Genomic DNA, 16,396 nt, shown 5'->3' with positions numbered 1-16,396 from the left:
ACCAAACGTGCCGAGGCTCGGAGAGTGGACCAGGCCGACTGAAGGCCCGATGCGGGCAGACCAGTCATACTGTAGGCGGACCAATCACACTATAGACTCGATGTATATGGCTAGATTCGGAGGGTGGACCAGGTGGACTGTTGGCCTGTGCGGCGGACCAGTCACATAGTAGACCCGAAGTGCATGGCTGTTCTGTGATTGGATATGATATGGCATGTTATGCGTGTATGGTATATGTGGTTGGTATTTTGGGGATATCTCACTAAGCTTTCGGGCTTACAGTTGTGGTTTAATGTTTTTCAGGTTCTTCAGGAGACCGTGGCAAGGCGAAGGCGTGATCGTACCGCTCCTCATGTTTATGTTGTGATGTGATTATGGGAATACTCTAAATAAATTGTATTGAAAACCTTTTTGTAATAATTTAATGAAATCAGGTTGTTTTTGAAAAATTTAAATTGGTTGGAATTTTTTGGTCGTTACAAGTTGGTATCAGAGCCTTGGTTTGAGTGAATTGGAGGAACACTCGGTTGACTCCAGTCTCAAATCGAGGAGAGTTTTCAAAAGAGAATTTAAAATGGTTTTCAAAATGAGTAAAGGAGAACGCGGAGGTACGATCAGCCGGAGCCAGTAAGTAACCCCAAAATACCACACATGATATTTGTTTTTGAGCTTTGATAGAACAACATGCTAGTGCTAGGCTAGGGATCTTCAGGATTTCATGATAATGTTGCCTGATTTTTGATGCCTGTTAGCCTAGGGTTTCCTTGTGGGAGATTTCCAGTGTTCCTCTAGTAGTGAGGGTTGAGCGTTTGTTATGCATGTTTTTACTAGGGTTTTGTGGTAGTACTTTATACAAATATGGGTAGGTATGGAAGGTAGTATGGGCCCGTACTACTGAAAGCACAGGACCCATACGCATATCAGGGAAACCATGATCTCTAGGGTTGGGTTGAGAGTTGGTTCCCGAGTTAGTGGGAAGTGTCTGAGATTTTGTGGTGTTTTTCAGTATGGAGATTCTAAGGCATGCTGGAAGTGGATCCGAGTCATGATCGGGAGTAGGAGAGGGAGTTCCGGGCGGGTCAGTACCGCCCGAGGTTATTGGTCAGATGAGCACGTGCGAGTTGGATGCGAGGATTCGTGAGATCCTGCATGATGAGATTGTTGCGTTGTTCCGGGCTGAGTTGCTGGAATTGTTTGGGTCGATCAAGACCGCCATGGTTGAGTATTTTGATGAGCGCTATGTAGCTCTCACAGAGACGGCTGCCGCGGCGGCTACATGAGCTATAGTAGCGGCAGGGGGAGGAGCTGGTCGGGGTTTTCAGTATCGGGTCTTCGATAACACGAAGCCTCCCACCTTTGATGGAGTTCAAGACCCGATTGTTTCTATGAGATGGTTATCGGACGTGGAGGGGTGTTTCTTCACGTGTTCATGCCCTGCTGATCAGAGGGTGAAGTGTGCTCTGAACCTGTTGAGGCTCAGGGCGAAGGATTGGTGGAGATTGACCACGGGGTCATATTCGGATGCGCAGAGGGCTGCAGTTTCATGGGATCAGTTTAGAGAGATGTTCAGCACTCATTATGTTCCGTGAGTTGAGAGAGAGAGAGATTGGCTCAGGAGTTCCTTGAGCTGAAGTAGGGTTCGAAGTCGATGACTGAGATCACCAGGATGTTCACTGAGAGGGCGATGTTTTGCCATGAGTTCGCTTCGAAGCAGGCTCAGATGTCTCGATATCTGAGCATGCACAAGAGGGATATCAGACAGTTTGTGTCTACGCAGAGGTGCGAGACTTTGTTGGAGTTACAGGAGGCCGCTAGGCGGCGTGAGTTAGAGATTGAGTTGCAATTGCGTGAGCTGAGGCAGGCTCCAGTGCAGTCGCAGCCGGCGCCGAAACGGTCCAAGACCGTTGATTCTAGAGTGGGAGATCTGAGTAGCCACACTTGTGGGAAGTGTGGGAGGAGTCACACCGGAGTTTGTAGGTCCAGTGGTGCATGCCGCAAGTGCGGAAAGGAGGGGCACTATGCGAGGGATTGTCGGCAGTCAGCGCCGGTTCGGGATTTGTGGATTTGTTATCATTGTCATCAGGTTGGACATTTGAGGGTCAACTGTCCACAGCTCGCTGCAGGACCGGTGCAGGCTCCAGCACCAGCCACTTTGAGGATCACGGGTGGAGGTCAGGTTGGAGCGGAGCCCCCAAGGGCTCAGGGTCATGCTTTTCAGCTTATAGCAGAGGAGGTCAGAGCAGTGCCGGATGCAGCCGCGGGTATGTTTCTTTCTTGATGTCTTGTTTATCTTATGGTTATTGTGGAGTATTGTTTATCTGCTAGTCTTATTGTGTGGTTTTCGGTGTGGTATTCGTTGTTCTTTAAGGGTTATGGTTTGGTTATGGATTGGTGTTGGGAATTTCGTTGTTTATCATTCATGAGGGTTATTAGTGGAAATCTGGCATTGGTCTGAATGTCGGGTAGCATCTGCAGTCTAAGGAATGGTTAGCTGAAGATTAAGTTTCTTTCGAGCTCAGGATGGTTAGTGTTGAAAAGTGATTTGGTGAAGGTTGCTAATGCTAGCGGGACGCAGTTCGCGTGTAAGTGTTTGTGTTGTGTAGGGTATTGAGGGAGGTTGGTGATAGCGACCGGCGGTTGTTAGTCAGTAATTTAAGTGGGGGAGAATTGGAAAATTCTCCGGAAGCTCGATGAGCATTGGAGGTTGTTTAGCTGCTTGGGATTCAACAGTGTTCTGTCAGCCAAGAGGGTAGGCTGGTATGAGTAAGTGGCAGGCATGCGGGGCGGGATATAGACCTGGGGCATTTGATTGTGGAGGGCTTGGGATCAGGCCGAGATTGAGTATGTATGATGGAGATAGAGTTCGGAACCCCTAGAGGGCTAGAATAGTATACATGGGAGGGTTTCCCGGAGGGGTAACACGGAATGATGAATGCTAGTTGAGCGGTCCGGATAGACTGAAGGCCGGTAGGCGTACCAGTCAGGCCGAAGGCTCGGAGAATGGTCCAGCCAGGCTGAAGGCCCTGGAGGGTGGTCCAGATTGGCTGACGGTTCTGAGAGTGGTCCAGATTGGCTGAAGGCCTGGTAAGGCGGTCCAGTCATGCTGAAAACTTTGCAGGTATTGATAGATCGGTTCGAGGAAATGGATTGAGTATGTCGCGATATGTTAGCATTGGAAGGTCTGGCCCCGGGTATTGATCTCGATTAGTGGAGATGGTGCATGGACTCGAGAGTCCTTGCGAGCAGATTCAGATCATGTGTGTTGCATGGATAGCGGTTATGCTATAAGGGAGTGGTGTAGCATCGGGCGAGCACCGTGGCACTTGTCGTAGCGACGAGGCGGCCAAGTGGATTTCCTGGGTAAGGAAAGAGAGAGGAATGTAGTGCCGAGAGGGAGTGTAAGTTCACGGAAGTGAAAGCAGCAACGCAGAGTTGTGATTGGAGTGATCCAATTAGGCTCTTTGAGCAGCATGATTTCGGCAGTGGTATGGAAACACATCCGGATGGGATGTCTGCTGAGGTTGCGGATGGATTTCCGCGAGGGTAGAGCCAAGAGGCTCGGAAAGGATGCTGGGAGGGAGTCTTGGATTTCCAGTTTTGATTCTGATCGAGGAATTATGTATGTAGTGGTGATTCATCTTGGGGGATGTTTGGAGATGTCGTTAGTGTGGCGGGTTTTTTCTAACCCGAGGGTGTTAGAGCTTGTTCAGCATGTGCATGCGATTGCAAGAGGAGAACTCATGGGAGTTGCTCTAAGGCTGAAGAATGTGTTGTTCTGTCAGCATGGGATGGTTAGAGTTGGACCCGGATCGGGAACCCGATGGTTTAGGGTTATATCTAGCTCGTAAGAGCCAAGTGAGTTTCGGGTTTCGATGGTTGCGTCTTGAGGAACCTGGTTGGGTTAATGCCAGGTGGTGTGTGGTGGGAGAAGTTCTGGAGTAGAGGTGCCGGAGGCTTCGTGGGCGAAGCCTAATTTAAGTGGGGGAGAAGTGTAACGCCCCGTTCCTAAGAATACCTAATTGTGAGTCCCCGGGATTTAAGAGAAATGATATTTTGATCATATTGTGGGAAAAGTGGAAAGTGAGGGGCAAGTATGAAACTTGGGGACTCGCCGAGTACGCCCAACGTAAGGCGTATATGGACGCGGGTGCAAGGCTGATTATGCCCAGCGTACTAGAGGTACGTCCAGCGTACTCTCAGAGTTCTAAAACCCTAAATTTAGGGTCAGTCACTATATAAGGAACATGTTGGTTCATACCCTAGCCTCCTTAAGCTCACCCTTAACCTCAGAAACCCTAGAAACCCGTATTCCCTCCATTGTTGGGTGTGTTTGGCCTTGGAAAGCTCATTTTGGCAAAAGAAAATCTAGAAGAAGAAAGGAGAAGTTGTCAAAGAAGGAAAGGAACGATTGGGGCTTGTAGATCTGAAGAGATATCATCCTTTGGAGCTTATTTGAGGTATAAAGCTTCTTGCTTGCCATTTATTTTGCATGGATCTAAGTATTGTGAAGTTTTAGCATCTTTCTTGTCCCAAAGTTCTCATCTTGATTCATGCTTTGTGTTGGCCGAGATTATCTGTCCTTTCAGACCTTTGGAGAGGTCGTGAGTAAGAAAAATGAGGTCCCAAGGGCTGTAGTTGTTCCATGTGTAAGATATATAGGTCTTAATGGATTAAGACCTTAGATTAAGAGCTTTTGGACGTCCCAAGTGATAAAGTTTGAGACTTTATGAATCTTAGGCATGTTTGGCCTAGGGATCTGAAGTTTGGGCTTAAGAGCTTAAGCCATTAAGAAGTTATAAGGACTTATTGAGTAGCGAAGTTAAGCCCCGCGTAGCGAGTCAGTGCCCCGATCCCCTGTTGCAAATCAGCATGTACGCCCAGCGTACCAAGGAGGGTATGCCCAGCGTACTCCCTCTGTTGGGTTTTCATTTTGGGCCTTAGGGTTTGGGCTGTTATTGAGTTGCTAAATTTTGGGCCGTGACTGGACATTTTGGATAGAGTCTTTTGGGCCCATTGGTTGTTATGGATCACGAGTTTAGGCCCATTTGGTGAGGTGGGCCCAATTTAGTAAATTGGGCCAATAATGGGCTTTGTTTTGGACTTCTGGACTTTGGGCCATTGGTGGGCTTGGGAGCTTACCTAGTGTTGGGTCGGATTGAGTTAGGGGTAAAATGGTCAATTTACCCTTAGAAGAGTATTGTGCTTGTCCTAATGTTTATTTGTGCTATGTTGGCTAGTTCGGGATTTTCGGTGAGTCGGTGATTCGAGAATCTGCTTCCTCAGTTCAGAGTTCGGCAGTGCAAGGTGAGTTATCCTCGCTATATCGACAGGGTCTAAGACACCAAGGCCGGCCCTTTATCGGATTGAGATCCGGGTATTTGTAGTTATGTTATTGCTTTGATATGTTTGCATCCTGGTAGCTAGGATGGTATATTGTAGAGACCTGGTTAGGGTCGGTTCCCTGATATGTAGGGTGATGCTATGCTAGTGACCGCTTAGGTCGGTATCCGGGTTAGGATGATGATATGTTATGTGATCTGTTTGATCAGCTTGTTGACTGTGAATTCTTATATGATTGTATGTTTATGTGCACATGGTTGTTTGGACTGGAGTTGGGTTGAGGCGGGTCCTGCTTTCTGCTGTAGGCCAAAATACCCAGGGCGGTCCGGTTGTCCCGAAGGCCCAGCGAGCGGTCCGGATAGGCTGTAGGCCCCAAGAGGGCAGACCAGACATGCCGAGGCTCGAAGAGTGGACCAGGCCGACTGAAGGCCCGGTACGGGCGGACCAGTCATACTGTAGACTCGGAGAGTGGACACGGTGGATTGGAGGCCCGGTGCGGGCGGACTAATCACACTGCAGACTCGATGTATATGGCTAGATTCGGAGGGTGGACCAGGTGGACAGTTGGCCGGTGCGGCGGACCAGTCACACAGTAGACCCGAAGTGCATGGCTGTTTTGTGATCGGATATGATATGGCATGTTATGCATGTATGGTATATGTGGTTGGTATTTTGGGGATATCTCACTAAGCTTTCGGGCTTACAATTGTGGTTTAATGTTTTTCAGGTTCTTCATGAGACCGTGGCAAGGCGAAGGCGTGATCGTACCGCTCCGCATGTTTATGTTGTGATGTGATTCTGGGAATACTCTAAATAAATTGTATTGAAAACCTTTTTGTAATAATTTAATGAAATCGGGTTGTTTTTGAAAAATTTAAATTGGTTGGAATTTTTCGGTCGTTACAAGTTGGTATCAGAGCCTTGGTTTGAGTGAATTGGAGGAACACTCATGTGACTCCAGTCTCAAATCGACGAGAGTTTTCAAAAGAGAATTTAAAATGGTTTTCAAAATGAGTAAAGGAGGACGCGGAGGTACGATCAGCCGGAGCCAGTAAGTAACCCCAAAATACCACACATGATATTTGTTTTTGAGCTTTGATAGAACAACATGCTAGTGCTAGGCTAGGGATCTTTAGGATTTCATGATAATGTTGCCTGATTTTTGATGCCTGTTAGCCTAGGGTTTCCTTGTGGGAGATTTCCAGTGTTCCTCTAGTAGTGAGGGTTGAGCGTTTGTTATGCATGTTTTAACTAGGGTGTTGTGGTAGTACTTCATACAAGTATGGGTAGGTGAGGAAGGTAGTATGGGCCCGTACTACTGAAAGCACAGGACCCATACGCGTATCAGGGAAACCATGACCTCTAGGGTTGGGTTGAGAGTTGGTTCCCGGGTTAGTGGGAAGTGTCTGAGATTTTGTGGTGTTTTTCAATATGGAGATTCAGAGGCATGCTGGAAGTGGATCCGAGTCAGGATCGGGAGCAGGAGAGGGAGTTCCGGGTGGGTCAGTACCGCCCGAGGTTATTGGTCAGATGAGCACGTGCGAGTTGGATGCGAGGATTCGTGAGATCCTGCATGATGAGATTGCTGCGTTGTTCTGGGCTGAGTTGCCGGAACTGTTTGGGTCGATCAAGACCGCCATGGTTGAGTATTTTGATGAGCGCTATGCAGCTCTCATAGAGACGGCTGCCGCGGCGGCTACAACAGTTGTAGTAGCGGCAGGGGGAGGAGCTGGTCGGGGTTTTCAGTATCGGGACTTCGATAACACGAAGCCTCCCACCTTTGATGGAGTTCAGGACCCGATTGTTGCTATGAGATTGTTATCGGACATGGAGGGGTGTTTCTTCACGTGTTCATGCCCTGCTGATCAGAGGGTGAGGTGTGCTCTGAACCTGTTGAGGCTCGGGGAGAAGGATTGGTGGAGATTGACCACGGGGTCATATTCGGATGCGCAGAGGGCTGCGATTTCATGGGATCGGTTCAGAGAGATGTTCTGCACTCGTTATGTTCCGTGAGTTGAGAGAGAGAGATATTGGCTCAGGAGTTCCTTGAGCTGAAGCAGGGTTCGGAGTCGGTGACTGAGATCACCAAGATGTTCATTGAGAGGACGATGTTCTGCCCTGAGTTCGCTTCGGAGCAGGCTCAGATGTCTCGATATCTGAGCATGATGAAGAGGGATATCAGACAGTTTGTGTCTACGCATAGGTGCGAGACTTTGTTGGAGTTACTGGAGGTCGCCAGGCGGCGTGAGTTAGAGATTGAGTTGCAGTTGCGTGAGCTGAGGCAGGCTCCGGTGCAGTCGCAGCCGGCGCCGAAACGGTCCAAGACCGTTGATTCTAGAGTGGGAGATCTGAGTAGCCACACTTGTGGGAAGTGTGGGAGGAGTCACACCGGAGTTTGTAGGTCCAGTGGTGGATGCCGCAAGTGCGGAAAGGAGGGGCACTATGCGAGGGATTGTCGACAGTCAGAGCCGGTTCGAGATTTGAGGATTTGTTATCATTGTCATCAGGTTGGACATTTGAGGGTCAACTGTCCACAGCTCGCTACAGGACCGGTGCAGGCTCCAGCACCGGCCACTTTGAGGATCACGGGTGGAGGTTAGGTTGGAGCGGAGCCCCCAAGGGCTCAGGGTCGTGCTTTTCAGCTTACAGCAGAGGAAGTCAGAGCAATGCCGGATGCAGCCGCGAGTATGTTTCTTTCGTGATGTCTTACAATTTCACAATCACTATCTTCTTAAAATATTTCTTAGTGAAAGTATTTCCTCACAGTCATTTTCATGAAGGAGGAAATCTTATGACACCTAGATTTAAATGGCGTATGTGTTCCTATCCATGTGAATTTGTCAAAACCAAAGTTTACGACAAATTCAAACTCATATGGACCGAACTTCCTTAATCTTGATTTCTTGACTTATGGTAGTACAGCTGCCCAGCATGTCTTCCAAGTAGTTAAGCATCTCACCCTTTCCTATCAACGTACTTTTCATTGATCAAGGTCCTTGCCTTTTATGCATTCAAATGAGAACTCATGGAACTCACATGCATAATTAACTCAATTGGAGTGGCACAGAAATAATGTCAAGACGATAGGTTGTACAACTCGTGTGCTAGTGATGATCGATAAGGTCTATTTTGATTTGTTCTTGAAACCTTTTAAGACCATTAAGACTTTCACTGACTCCTTGACATATAAGATTCTCTTGTCAATAAACATTTCTTGACAACCAAATATTCGAGAGTTAGTGTAGTTTTTATCAAAACACTTCATAAATTGGTCCTAGTTGGTCTTTGTCTGATCCAAGACATCACAACTTTTCCATATTTGATGAATGCTATAAACCTTCTTAATACTTATCACTCAATGTCGCAATCTTAACTCTAAGACTTGTTTTGGAACGAAGTATGATTGACTTCTTGATTTAACCATTTCTTCAATTCTTGAATCCTCTTCTTAGACATACAATTGTACTAAGAGTCTCTTAGAGGATCAATTGAGATATGGTTCTTAATCATTAAGACCTATCATAAAGCATAAAAGGTACTCTCCCTTCTTCTTAGAATGGAGAAACTTTTATCTTTCTGCCTACTTGATTCTTCTTATTGTTCTGCTATTGATTTAAACTTTTTCAATCAATTCATAATTACACTTAATCTTATGGTTATAATCATATTTACTAAACTTTTAGTAAAACATGACGAATATCTTTGTTACTCTTATGGTGGACTTGATCAACACGCAACTTTGTGTGCTCAATCTCCTAGTCCTTCATTTGACACTTTGTCAATGAATTAGTCTAATTTCCAAATATGGAATTTCTCATTCATCGTGTAACCAAGTTGCATGATTCCAAGTTTCTGTCCAATTGAAACTTGGGCGATGAGAAACTCTCCCTATTTGGTAAATTTCCACAAATAACATAACTAAGAATCAAATCCATTATTGCTAATCATTCAAAACATCAATTTTTCATACACGCCATTGCAAGGATTTATAAATAAATAAAATCAAAATTTATTTTATTGCGGAAATTTTTTTTCCTTACAATGCAATTCTTTGAAAAACTATGCTAATACAATGTAATTCTTTCAAGAATCTAATCTTCAAGTAATGCGATCGAAATCCATTCCTTCACGGTTAGATTCTGCTCACTTCTTCCCTTAAGCTTCCTCTCTTTTCTTCGATCCTACAAAACATCAATTGTAATCTTATCACATTATGTATTAAGAATCTAGAATAGGAGCTTAAAAGAGTTAGTTAATAGATTTTACCTAAAGCAGAGCCATACGTTTTGACTCTCCCATCTCTTAGATCTCTTAGGTAAATAGGGCAACCTCGTCTCCAATGCCCTTTCTCTTGGCAATAAAAGAAAATTGACTCTTCTGGAACAGGACATGGAACTCCTTCAGACATTGCCTTTCTCTTATGATCAAACTTTTCGATCATAGCATGTCTTTCGTTGCCATTGTCTATATCCATAGAGGTCTTGAAGGCAGATTCACCAACCAAGTTTGCTTTTCTATTGCGCCAAACCATTGCTGATTCAGCAGCAATAAGCATATAGGTGAGATCTATAAGGGTCACGTCGCAGTTCATCATATAGTACTCTCTTACGAACTCACTATATGAGTTAGGAAGTGACTGAAGAACTCAATCAATAGCCATTTCCTCACAGACAACGGATCCCAACATTCTTAACCTATCAATGTGTGACTTCATCCCTAGGACGTGTGCACACATCGACTTTCCTTCTTTATGTTTACTTGCCAAAAGGGCTTGAGTGATCTTGAACTTTTCAAGCCTTTGAACTTGTTGGTTAGGGAGAACAATTAGAGGAGGAGGAGGAAGTGAAGCATAATTTCTTGTTCCTCGATCGAATCGTGGAATACCATCTTCATGTGGAATGCTTGTTCCACGGGATTTGGGAAGACCATAGTTGTCGAACTTTGACATCTACAAAACGGGAGAAAAACGAATTCAAGTTAGTTGATTGATTGAGTCCTTAGTAAATCACCCAAATGAGATACTAAGGCTAGGACCCAACACAATATTCTACAACTCGGGAGAGGGATGCCGTAACCCAAATTGCAGAAAATTTGAAGGTAAGTGAATGACAATTCACTAATTTCCACCATGAAAAACGAAAAAGAAATTTAAGTTTTAAATCTATGAAAACTCCTAGATCCTATGAGATTCGTTGAACATTTCAATGGCATGTTTAAATCTCGATATGCCCCTCTTGTTTGTGACTGGGATGCCGATGATCACAAAGCGGGTGTGAATAACCATGCAAACTACATGGTGCCCCCACACGTTATAGTCACCTATTCGATGTGCCGGTAAACCACACACGCTCCACCGAACTATGACAAACATTGAGTCACCCTTTGCTACCTTTGCTTAGAACCATTTAGTGTGCCGGTAAACCACACACGCTCCACTAATGTCTTCGCAAGGGCACAAAGTGTAATTTCATGGAATTGCATCAATTCACTTTGCCTAAGTAACTAAGATTGGAAATTTTATGAAAAAATTTAGTTACTTTTATACTTCATTTTACTTATAATGGAAGGTTTGTGCCCTATCCTACCCGTTCGGCTAACGACCCTCCACTAGTCAAGAGTGCGGTTGGTAAGAGTGGATACCCATTCAATCGCCATTTTATAGGCAATTTCCTTAAACACCCCTTATAGATCAGCTTCGTGAATGAGGCCTACTAACGGTAAGACTGACTTTTACTCATACATATATATAATGTTAGATTTTTAATGTTATATATAGTATAGGGTGTATTTTACAGTTTTAAAATATTAGATGGTTAAATTTAACAATTATACTTTTAATTCAATTAAATTGTAAACCAAAACTTTTATGGATTTATTAAACCTCTTTTAATTATACACCTTAATTAATTAATAAAACCATAAGGGTGTGATTTGAACTTTTTCAAAACAATACTAGGGTTTTAGAATTTAACATTCGTAAATTAAACCTTTAATCAACTTTTAAATTCCAAAACTTGAGGACAAGTTTTGAAACATTTAAAAACATTAGGTGATAGAATTTAAATATACATCAAAATTAAACTATTAATCAAAATTTAAATTCCAAAACTTGAGGGCAAGTTTTGAAACCTTTTTCAAAACATTAGGGTTTCAACTATTTAAATTTCAAAACAACAAAACTTTTGCTGTCAAATTTGAACTATAAAACCTAAAGGGGAAAATATGAAACTTTTCATAACAACAAGGATCAAATAACAAATAATCTAAATTAACAATTAATCACATAATTATCCATATTTGATTTATTTAACGATTTCTTGCAAAACAATTCATCAATTTAATCAAAATAATTAATCAATTATCACATAACGAAACAAATATTTTATTAATTGATAAATATCTTCAATTCAAGAATATACTCATATATATCAAAAAATCGGATTTATATTGATCTAATATGATAAGGTAAGTATCCTCAAGCAAAAACAACAAGAAATCCCGGTTTTCCCTCAAGCTGACCAGCCGACTCGTCGAGTCAGGCATGGACTCGTCGAGTCAGCATGAACTCGGCGAGTTCATCTAGAGACTCGGCGAGTTCAACAAGCAGAACCACAAAAAATGAATGTTTTCAACATACAAGGCATCAATACAATAGAAACCAATCTAGGCTCTGATACCACTGATGGGTTTTGGTCATAAGAACATCCTATGTGCTCATACAAACCCTAATGCTTGGATCTAGGTTTCTCTATTGTACATGCAAGTTATCCAAGACTATAAACCCTAATTCTAGCATACAAGTAATCATATTAACATAAGAATGAGTTTAGATCATACCTTGATTGTTATGTAGCAATAACAATCTCAAATCCTCCTTGTATTGACTTTAGAAAGCTTAGAGTCACAAATGTCACTCCTCTAATGGTTCACAAACACCAAGAGCAAGAGGATGAAGATGAGAGAGGATGGAGGCTGCCCAAAAACGTGTGAAACCCTAGAAGGATGCTTAGCCACGTTTTTGGGTCATAAGGGATGTATATATAGTTAGGCTATTAGGGTTATCTAACAAGGAAACCCTAAATTGGATGCTTAAGCCCTAAGAACCCATGGATCCCTTTCCTTAAGGCCTTGGACGATTTCTTATGAGCTTCCCCATAGAATTCGTCCACTCCTTAATATAAGGCAATCCATGGCCCAAATTGCAATTATCTTATAATTACAACTCCAGTCCCTTAAGTTTAATTAATCTCTTTTAGTCACAAAACTAATTACCAATTAATTATTGACTATTATTAATTAAACAATATGATTTCTCCTTTAATATATTATTCTCATAATATATTAATAAATCATATTTAATCCTTTCTCTCCATAATTCATCCTATCAAGTTGCTTTGGTGAAGGCAACCCAAAAGGACCATGCACCATCGGGTCAAGTACATACCAAAATAGTTATGGACTTAGACACTAATCCAACAATTTAGTGTATGCATCACGGCCATATATAATTAAGATCTTATAGCCTGAGAATGTTTGATTTGGCCTTATGTTCTATTCTTGTTTGATTGGGAGCTTAGGGTAGGATTTGATATTCGAAAGTCTATGGGGTCCAGCGTTATGTATGGCTAGCATACACTAGTGTTGTAGGGTTGGTGGAAGTTTCATGGATGGGAGGGTTGCGTGGGACCAGTAGGTCGGTTATGATTTAGCGGTACTTCTTTAGGAGTAGGAATCGAGTGTTCATTATATGCTATTGATAGGGTGTTGTGGTGATACTTGATATAAATATGGGTAGGTGTGGAAGGTAGTATGGGCCCGTACTACTGAAAGCACAGGACCTATACGCGTATCAAGGAAGTCACACCCCCTATGGTTTTTTTGGGAGCTAGTCCTCGGGGTTATTATAAGAAATGCCTAATATCTTGTGGTGTATTTTTCAGTATGGCGATTACGAGACGTTTCGAGGCTGGATCCTGTTCAGGATCGGGAGCAAGAGAGAATGGCCAGGATGGACCAGTGCCACCCGAGGTCATTGGTCAGATGAGTACGGATGAGTTGGATGCCAAGATTCGTGATATCCTGAATGATGAGGTCACTACTATGTTTCGAGCTGAGATGCCGGAGATGTTTGGGTCGATCAAGACCGCCATGGTTGAGTACTTTAATGAGCGCTATGCAGTTCTTGCAGAGGCGGCTACCGCGGCAGCTACAACAGCTGTAACATCGGCAGGGGGAGGAGTCGGTCAAGGTTTTTAGTTTAAGGACTTCGATAATACGAAGCCCCCTACTTTCAGTGGATTTTAGGATCCGATCGTTGCTATGAGATGGTTGTCAGACGTGGAGGGTTGTTTCTTCACGTGTTCATGCCATGTGGACCAGAGGGTGAGGTGTGCTTTGAACCTATTAAGGCTCGGGGCGAAGGATTGGTGGAGGTTGACTACAAGATCTTATTATGATGCGCAGCAGGCTGCGGTTTCATGGGATCAGTTCCAGGAGACGTTCAGTACTAACTATGTTCCATATGTTGAGAGAGAGAGGTTGGCTCAGGAGTTCCTGGAGCTGAAGCAAGATTCAGAATCGGTGACAAAGATCACCTGGATGTTCACTGAGAGGGTGATGTTTTACCCGGAGTTTGCTTTAGAGAAGGCTCAGATGTCCCGATATCTGAGTATGCTCAAGAGGGACATCAGGCAGTTTGTGTCCACATAGAGGTGTGGTACCTTGTTAGAGCTGCAGGAGGCCGCCAGGCGGCGGGAGTTAGAGATAGAGTTGCAGTTACGAGAGTAGAGGCAGGCCCTGGTGCAGTCGCAGCCGGCGCCGAAACGGTCCAAGACCGTTGACTCTAGGGTCGGAGGTCAGAGCAGCCACACTTGTGAGAAGTGTGGGAAGGGTCATACCGGAGTTTGTGCGTCCGGTGGTGCGTGTCGCAAGTGTGGGAGAGAGGGGCATTATGCGAGGGATTGCCTTCAGTCGGTCTCGGCTCGATATATGAGGATCTGTTATCATTGTCACCAGGTTGGACACTTGAGGATCAACTGTCCACGGCTTGTTACAAGACCGGCGTAGGCTCCAGCACCGGCCACATTGAGGATTACGGGTGGAGGTCAGGGTAGAGCGGAGCCTCCGATGGCTCAGGGACGCGTTTTCCAGCTTATAGCAGAGGAGGTTGGGGTAGAGCCGGATGCAGTCACGGGTATGTTCCCTTTTGATATCTTGTTATCTTGTTGATTATGTGATATTATAAATCTATTCGCCTTTTCGCATGATTCATGGTATGATTAAGGATCTTAGTAGTTAGGGGTTGTAGTCGGTTAGCATCTAAGGGGATAGGTGATCGGAAGATAGGATATATGACCTCATTGCTAGGGGTGGCAATTGCGATGCGAGGAGTATTCAGTTCACATTCGAACTTCCTTGGAGTTCGGGATATGCGATGCTAGGGGAGTGTTCTGTGGAGATTGCTCAACCCGGAAGGCTTTAGTTCCTGGAGAAGGGAGGACTTTATCAAGAAAGGTCGATCAAGCTATGCCGGTTTGTTAGCAGAAGTTAGTAGTTGGTACATTAAGTGGGGGAGAATTGGAAGATTCTCCGATAAAACAACAAGTATTCAGGGATGGTTAGCTGCTTGGATTTATCAGGGTTGTTAGCCGAGGGTGTGGCATGATTGGAGCAAGTGATAGACAAGTGGGGCAGGGAACAGACCATGGATTCAGGAAAGGTGATTGGCCAATGTGAGGCATGGTTTTAGGCTATGGAAAGGATTTTGGGAACGCACTGGAGTTCGGAACCCCAAGAGGGCTAGAACAGACTACATGGGATTGATTCCCGGGAAGGATGGTTCAGGGCGACGTACGACAGTTTTGAGCAGTCCGGATAGACTGGAGGTCAAAAGCTATACTAGTCAGGCTGAAGGCTTGGGGAACGGTCCGAAAAGGCTGCAGGCCCAGAAGGGCGATCCAGACATGCTGAAGGTTCCAAGAGTGGTCCAGATAGACTGAAGGCATGGTAAGGCGGTCCAGTCATGTTGAAGACTCTGTATGTGTTAGTGGATCTATATGCGGAGGATTAGTGAATATTTCATCATGCAATAGTAATCGGTATGGTCTGGCCCCAAGTATTGATCATGATGATAGAGGTGGCCGGAGGCCGTGCTTGGGCCTTATTAGTTATGGGATCGGATTTGGAGTATATGGGAGTTCGAGAATAGCAGTTGCTCTACCTGGATAGTGTAGATTGGAGCTTATTCTAGTGACACTTATTGGTGTGCTAAGGGCCATTGAGTAGACTTCCTGGAACGGAAGGCATGTAGCTTCGAAAGGAGTGTGGGTCCTCCGAAAGGAAGGAAGTAGAGTAAATAGATGCTCGAAATCGTTCAGTTGTTGGTGATCAACACTGAGATTGTACCGGAGGTGAGGAAGCACATACGGGTTGGATGCCCGTTGAAGTTCAGGGACGGTTAGCACTGACGCGGAGTCAGGGGAGATCGGAAGTGATCCACGAGTAGATCCTTGGATCCCAAATCATGGTTACTGTCATGAGCTATGTGTGTGGTGGAGTTTCATCCTAAGGATGGTCGGACCATCTTAGGCATGCCTGGTTTTCCATCCCGAGGCTGATTGGTCCAGGTATGATGTGTATGACCGTCATAGCCAGATGTTTAGGAGGGTTGCTCGGAAGCTGTGAAGTGTTCCATTATCTCAGCACGATAAGTGATTTGATCCAGGGAGGAAGCAGAATGAGTTTCCGTCGGTGCAAGTTAAGGGAAGTGACGCCAGATGGGCGAGAGATAGCGGGATAATACTGGATCAAGACCCGGTAGTTTAGAATAGTATCATGTTTTTGCAGGTTACGAAGGTATGCGTAAGACGGAAGTAAGGTAATGTCTACAGGTGGCATTTAATTGATGAGTGTTGTCATCAGAGAAAAGAAGCCGGTGGCCGGCTTGAAGCGGTTATTAGGGCCCTGCAAGGGTAGAGACGGATTTTAGGGATTTGATAAAAGTGTTTGAAAGAATCTGAGTCGGTTGAGATCAGGGGATGCATTGTGGGAGTATCGT

Source organism: Lactuca sativa, chromosome 8 (assembly GCF_002870075.4).
Source record: "Lactuca sativa cultivar Salinas chromosome 8, Lsat_Salinas_v11, whole genome shotgun sequence".
Taxonomy (NCBI): domain Eukaryota; kingdom Viridiplantae; phylum Streptophyta; class Magnoliopsida; order Asterales; family Asteraceae; genus Lactuca; species Lactuca sativa.
This window is presented reverse-complemented; position numbering follows the sequence as displayed.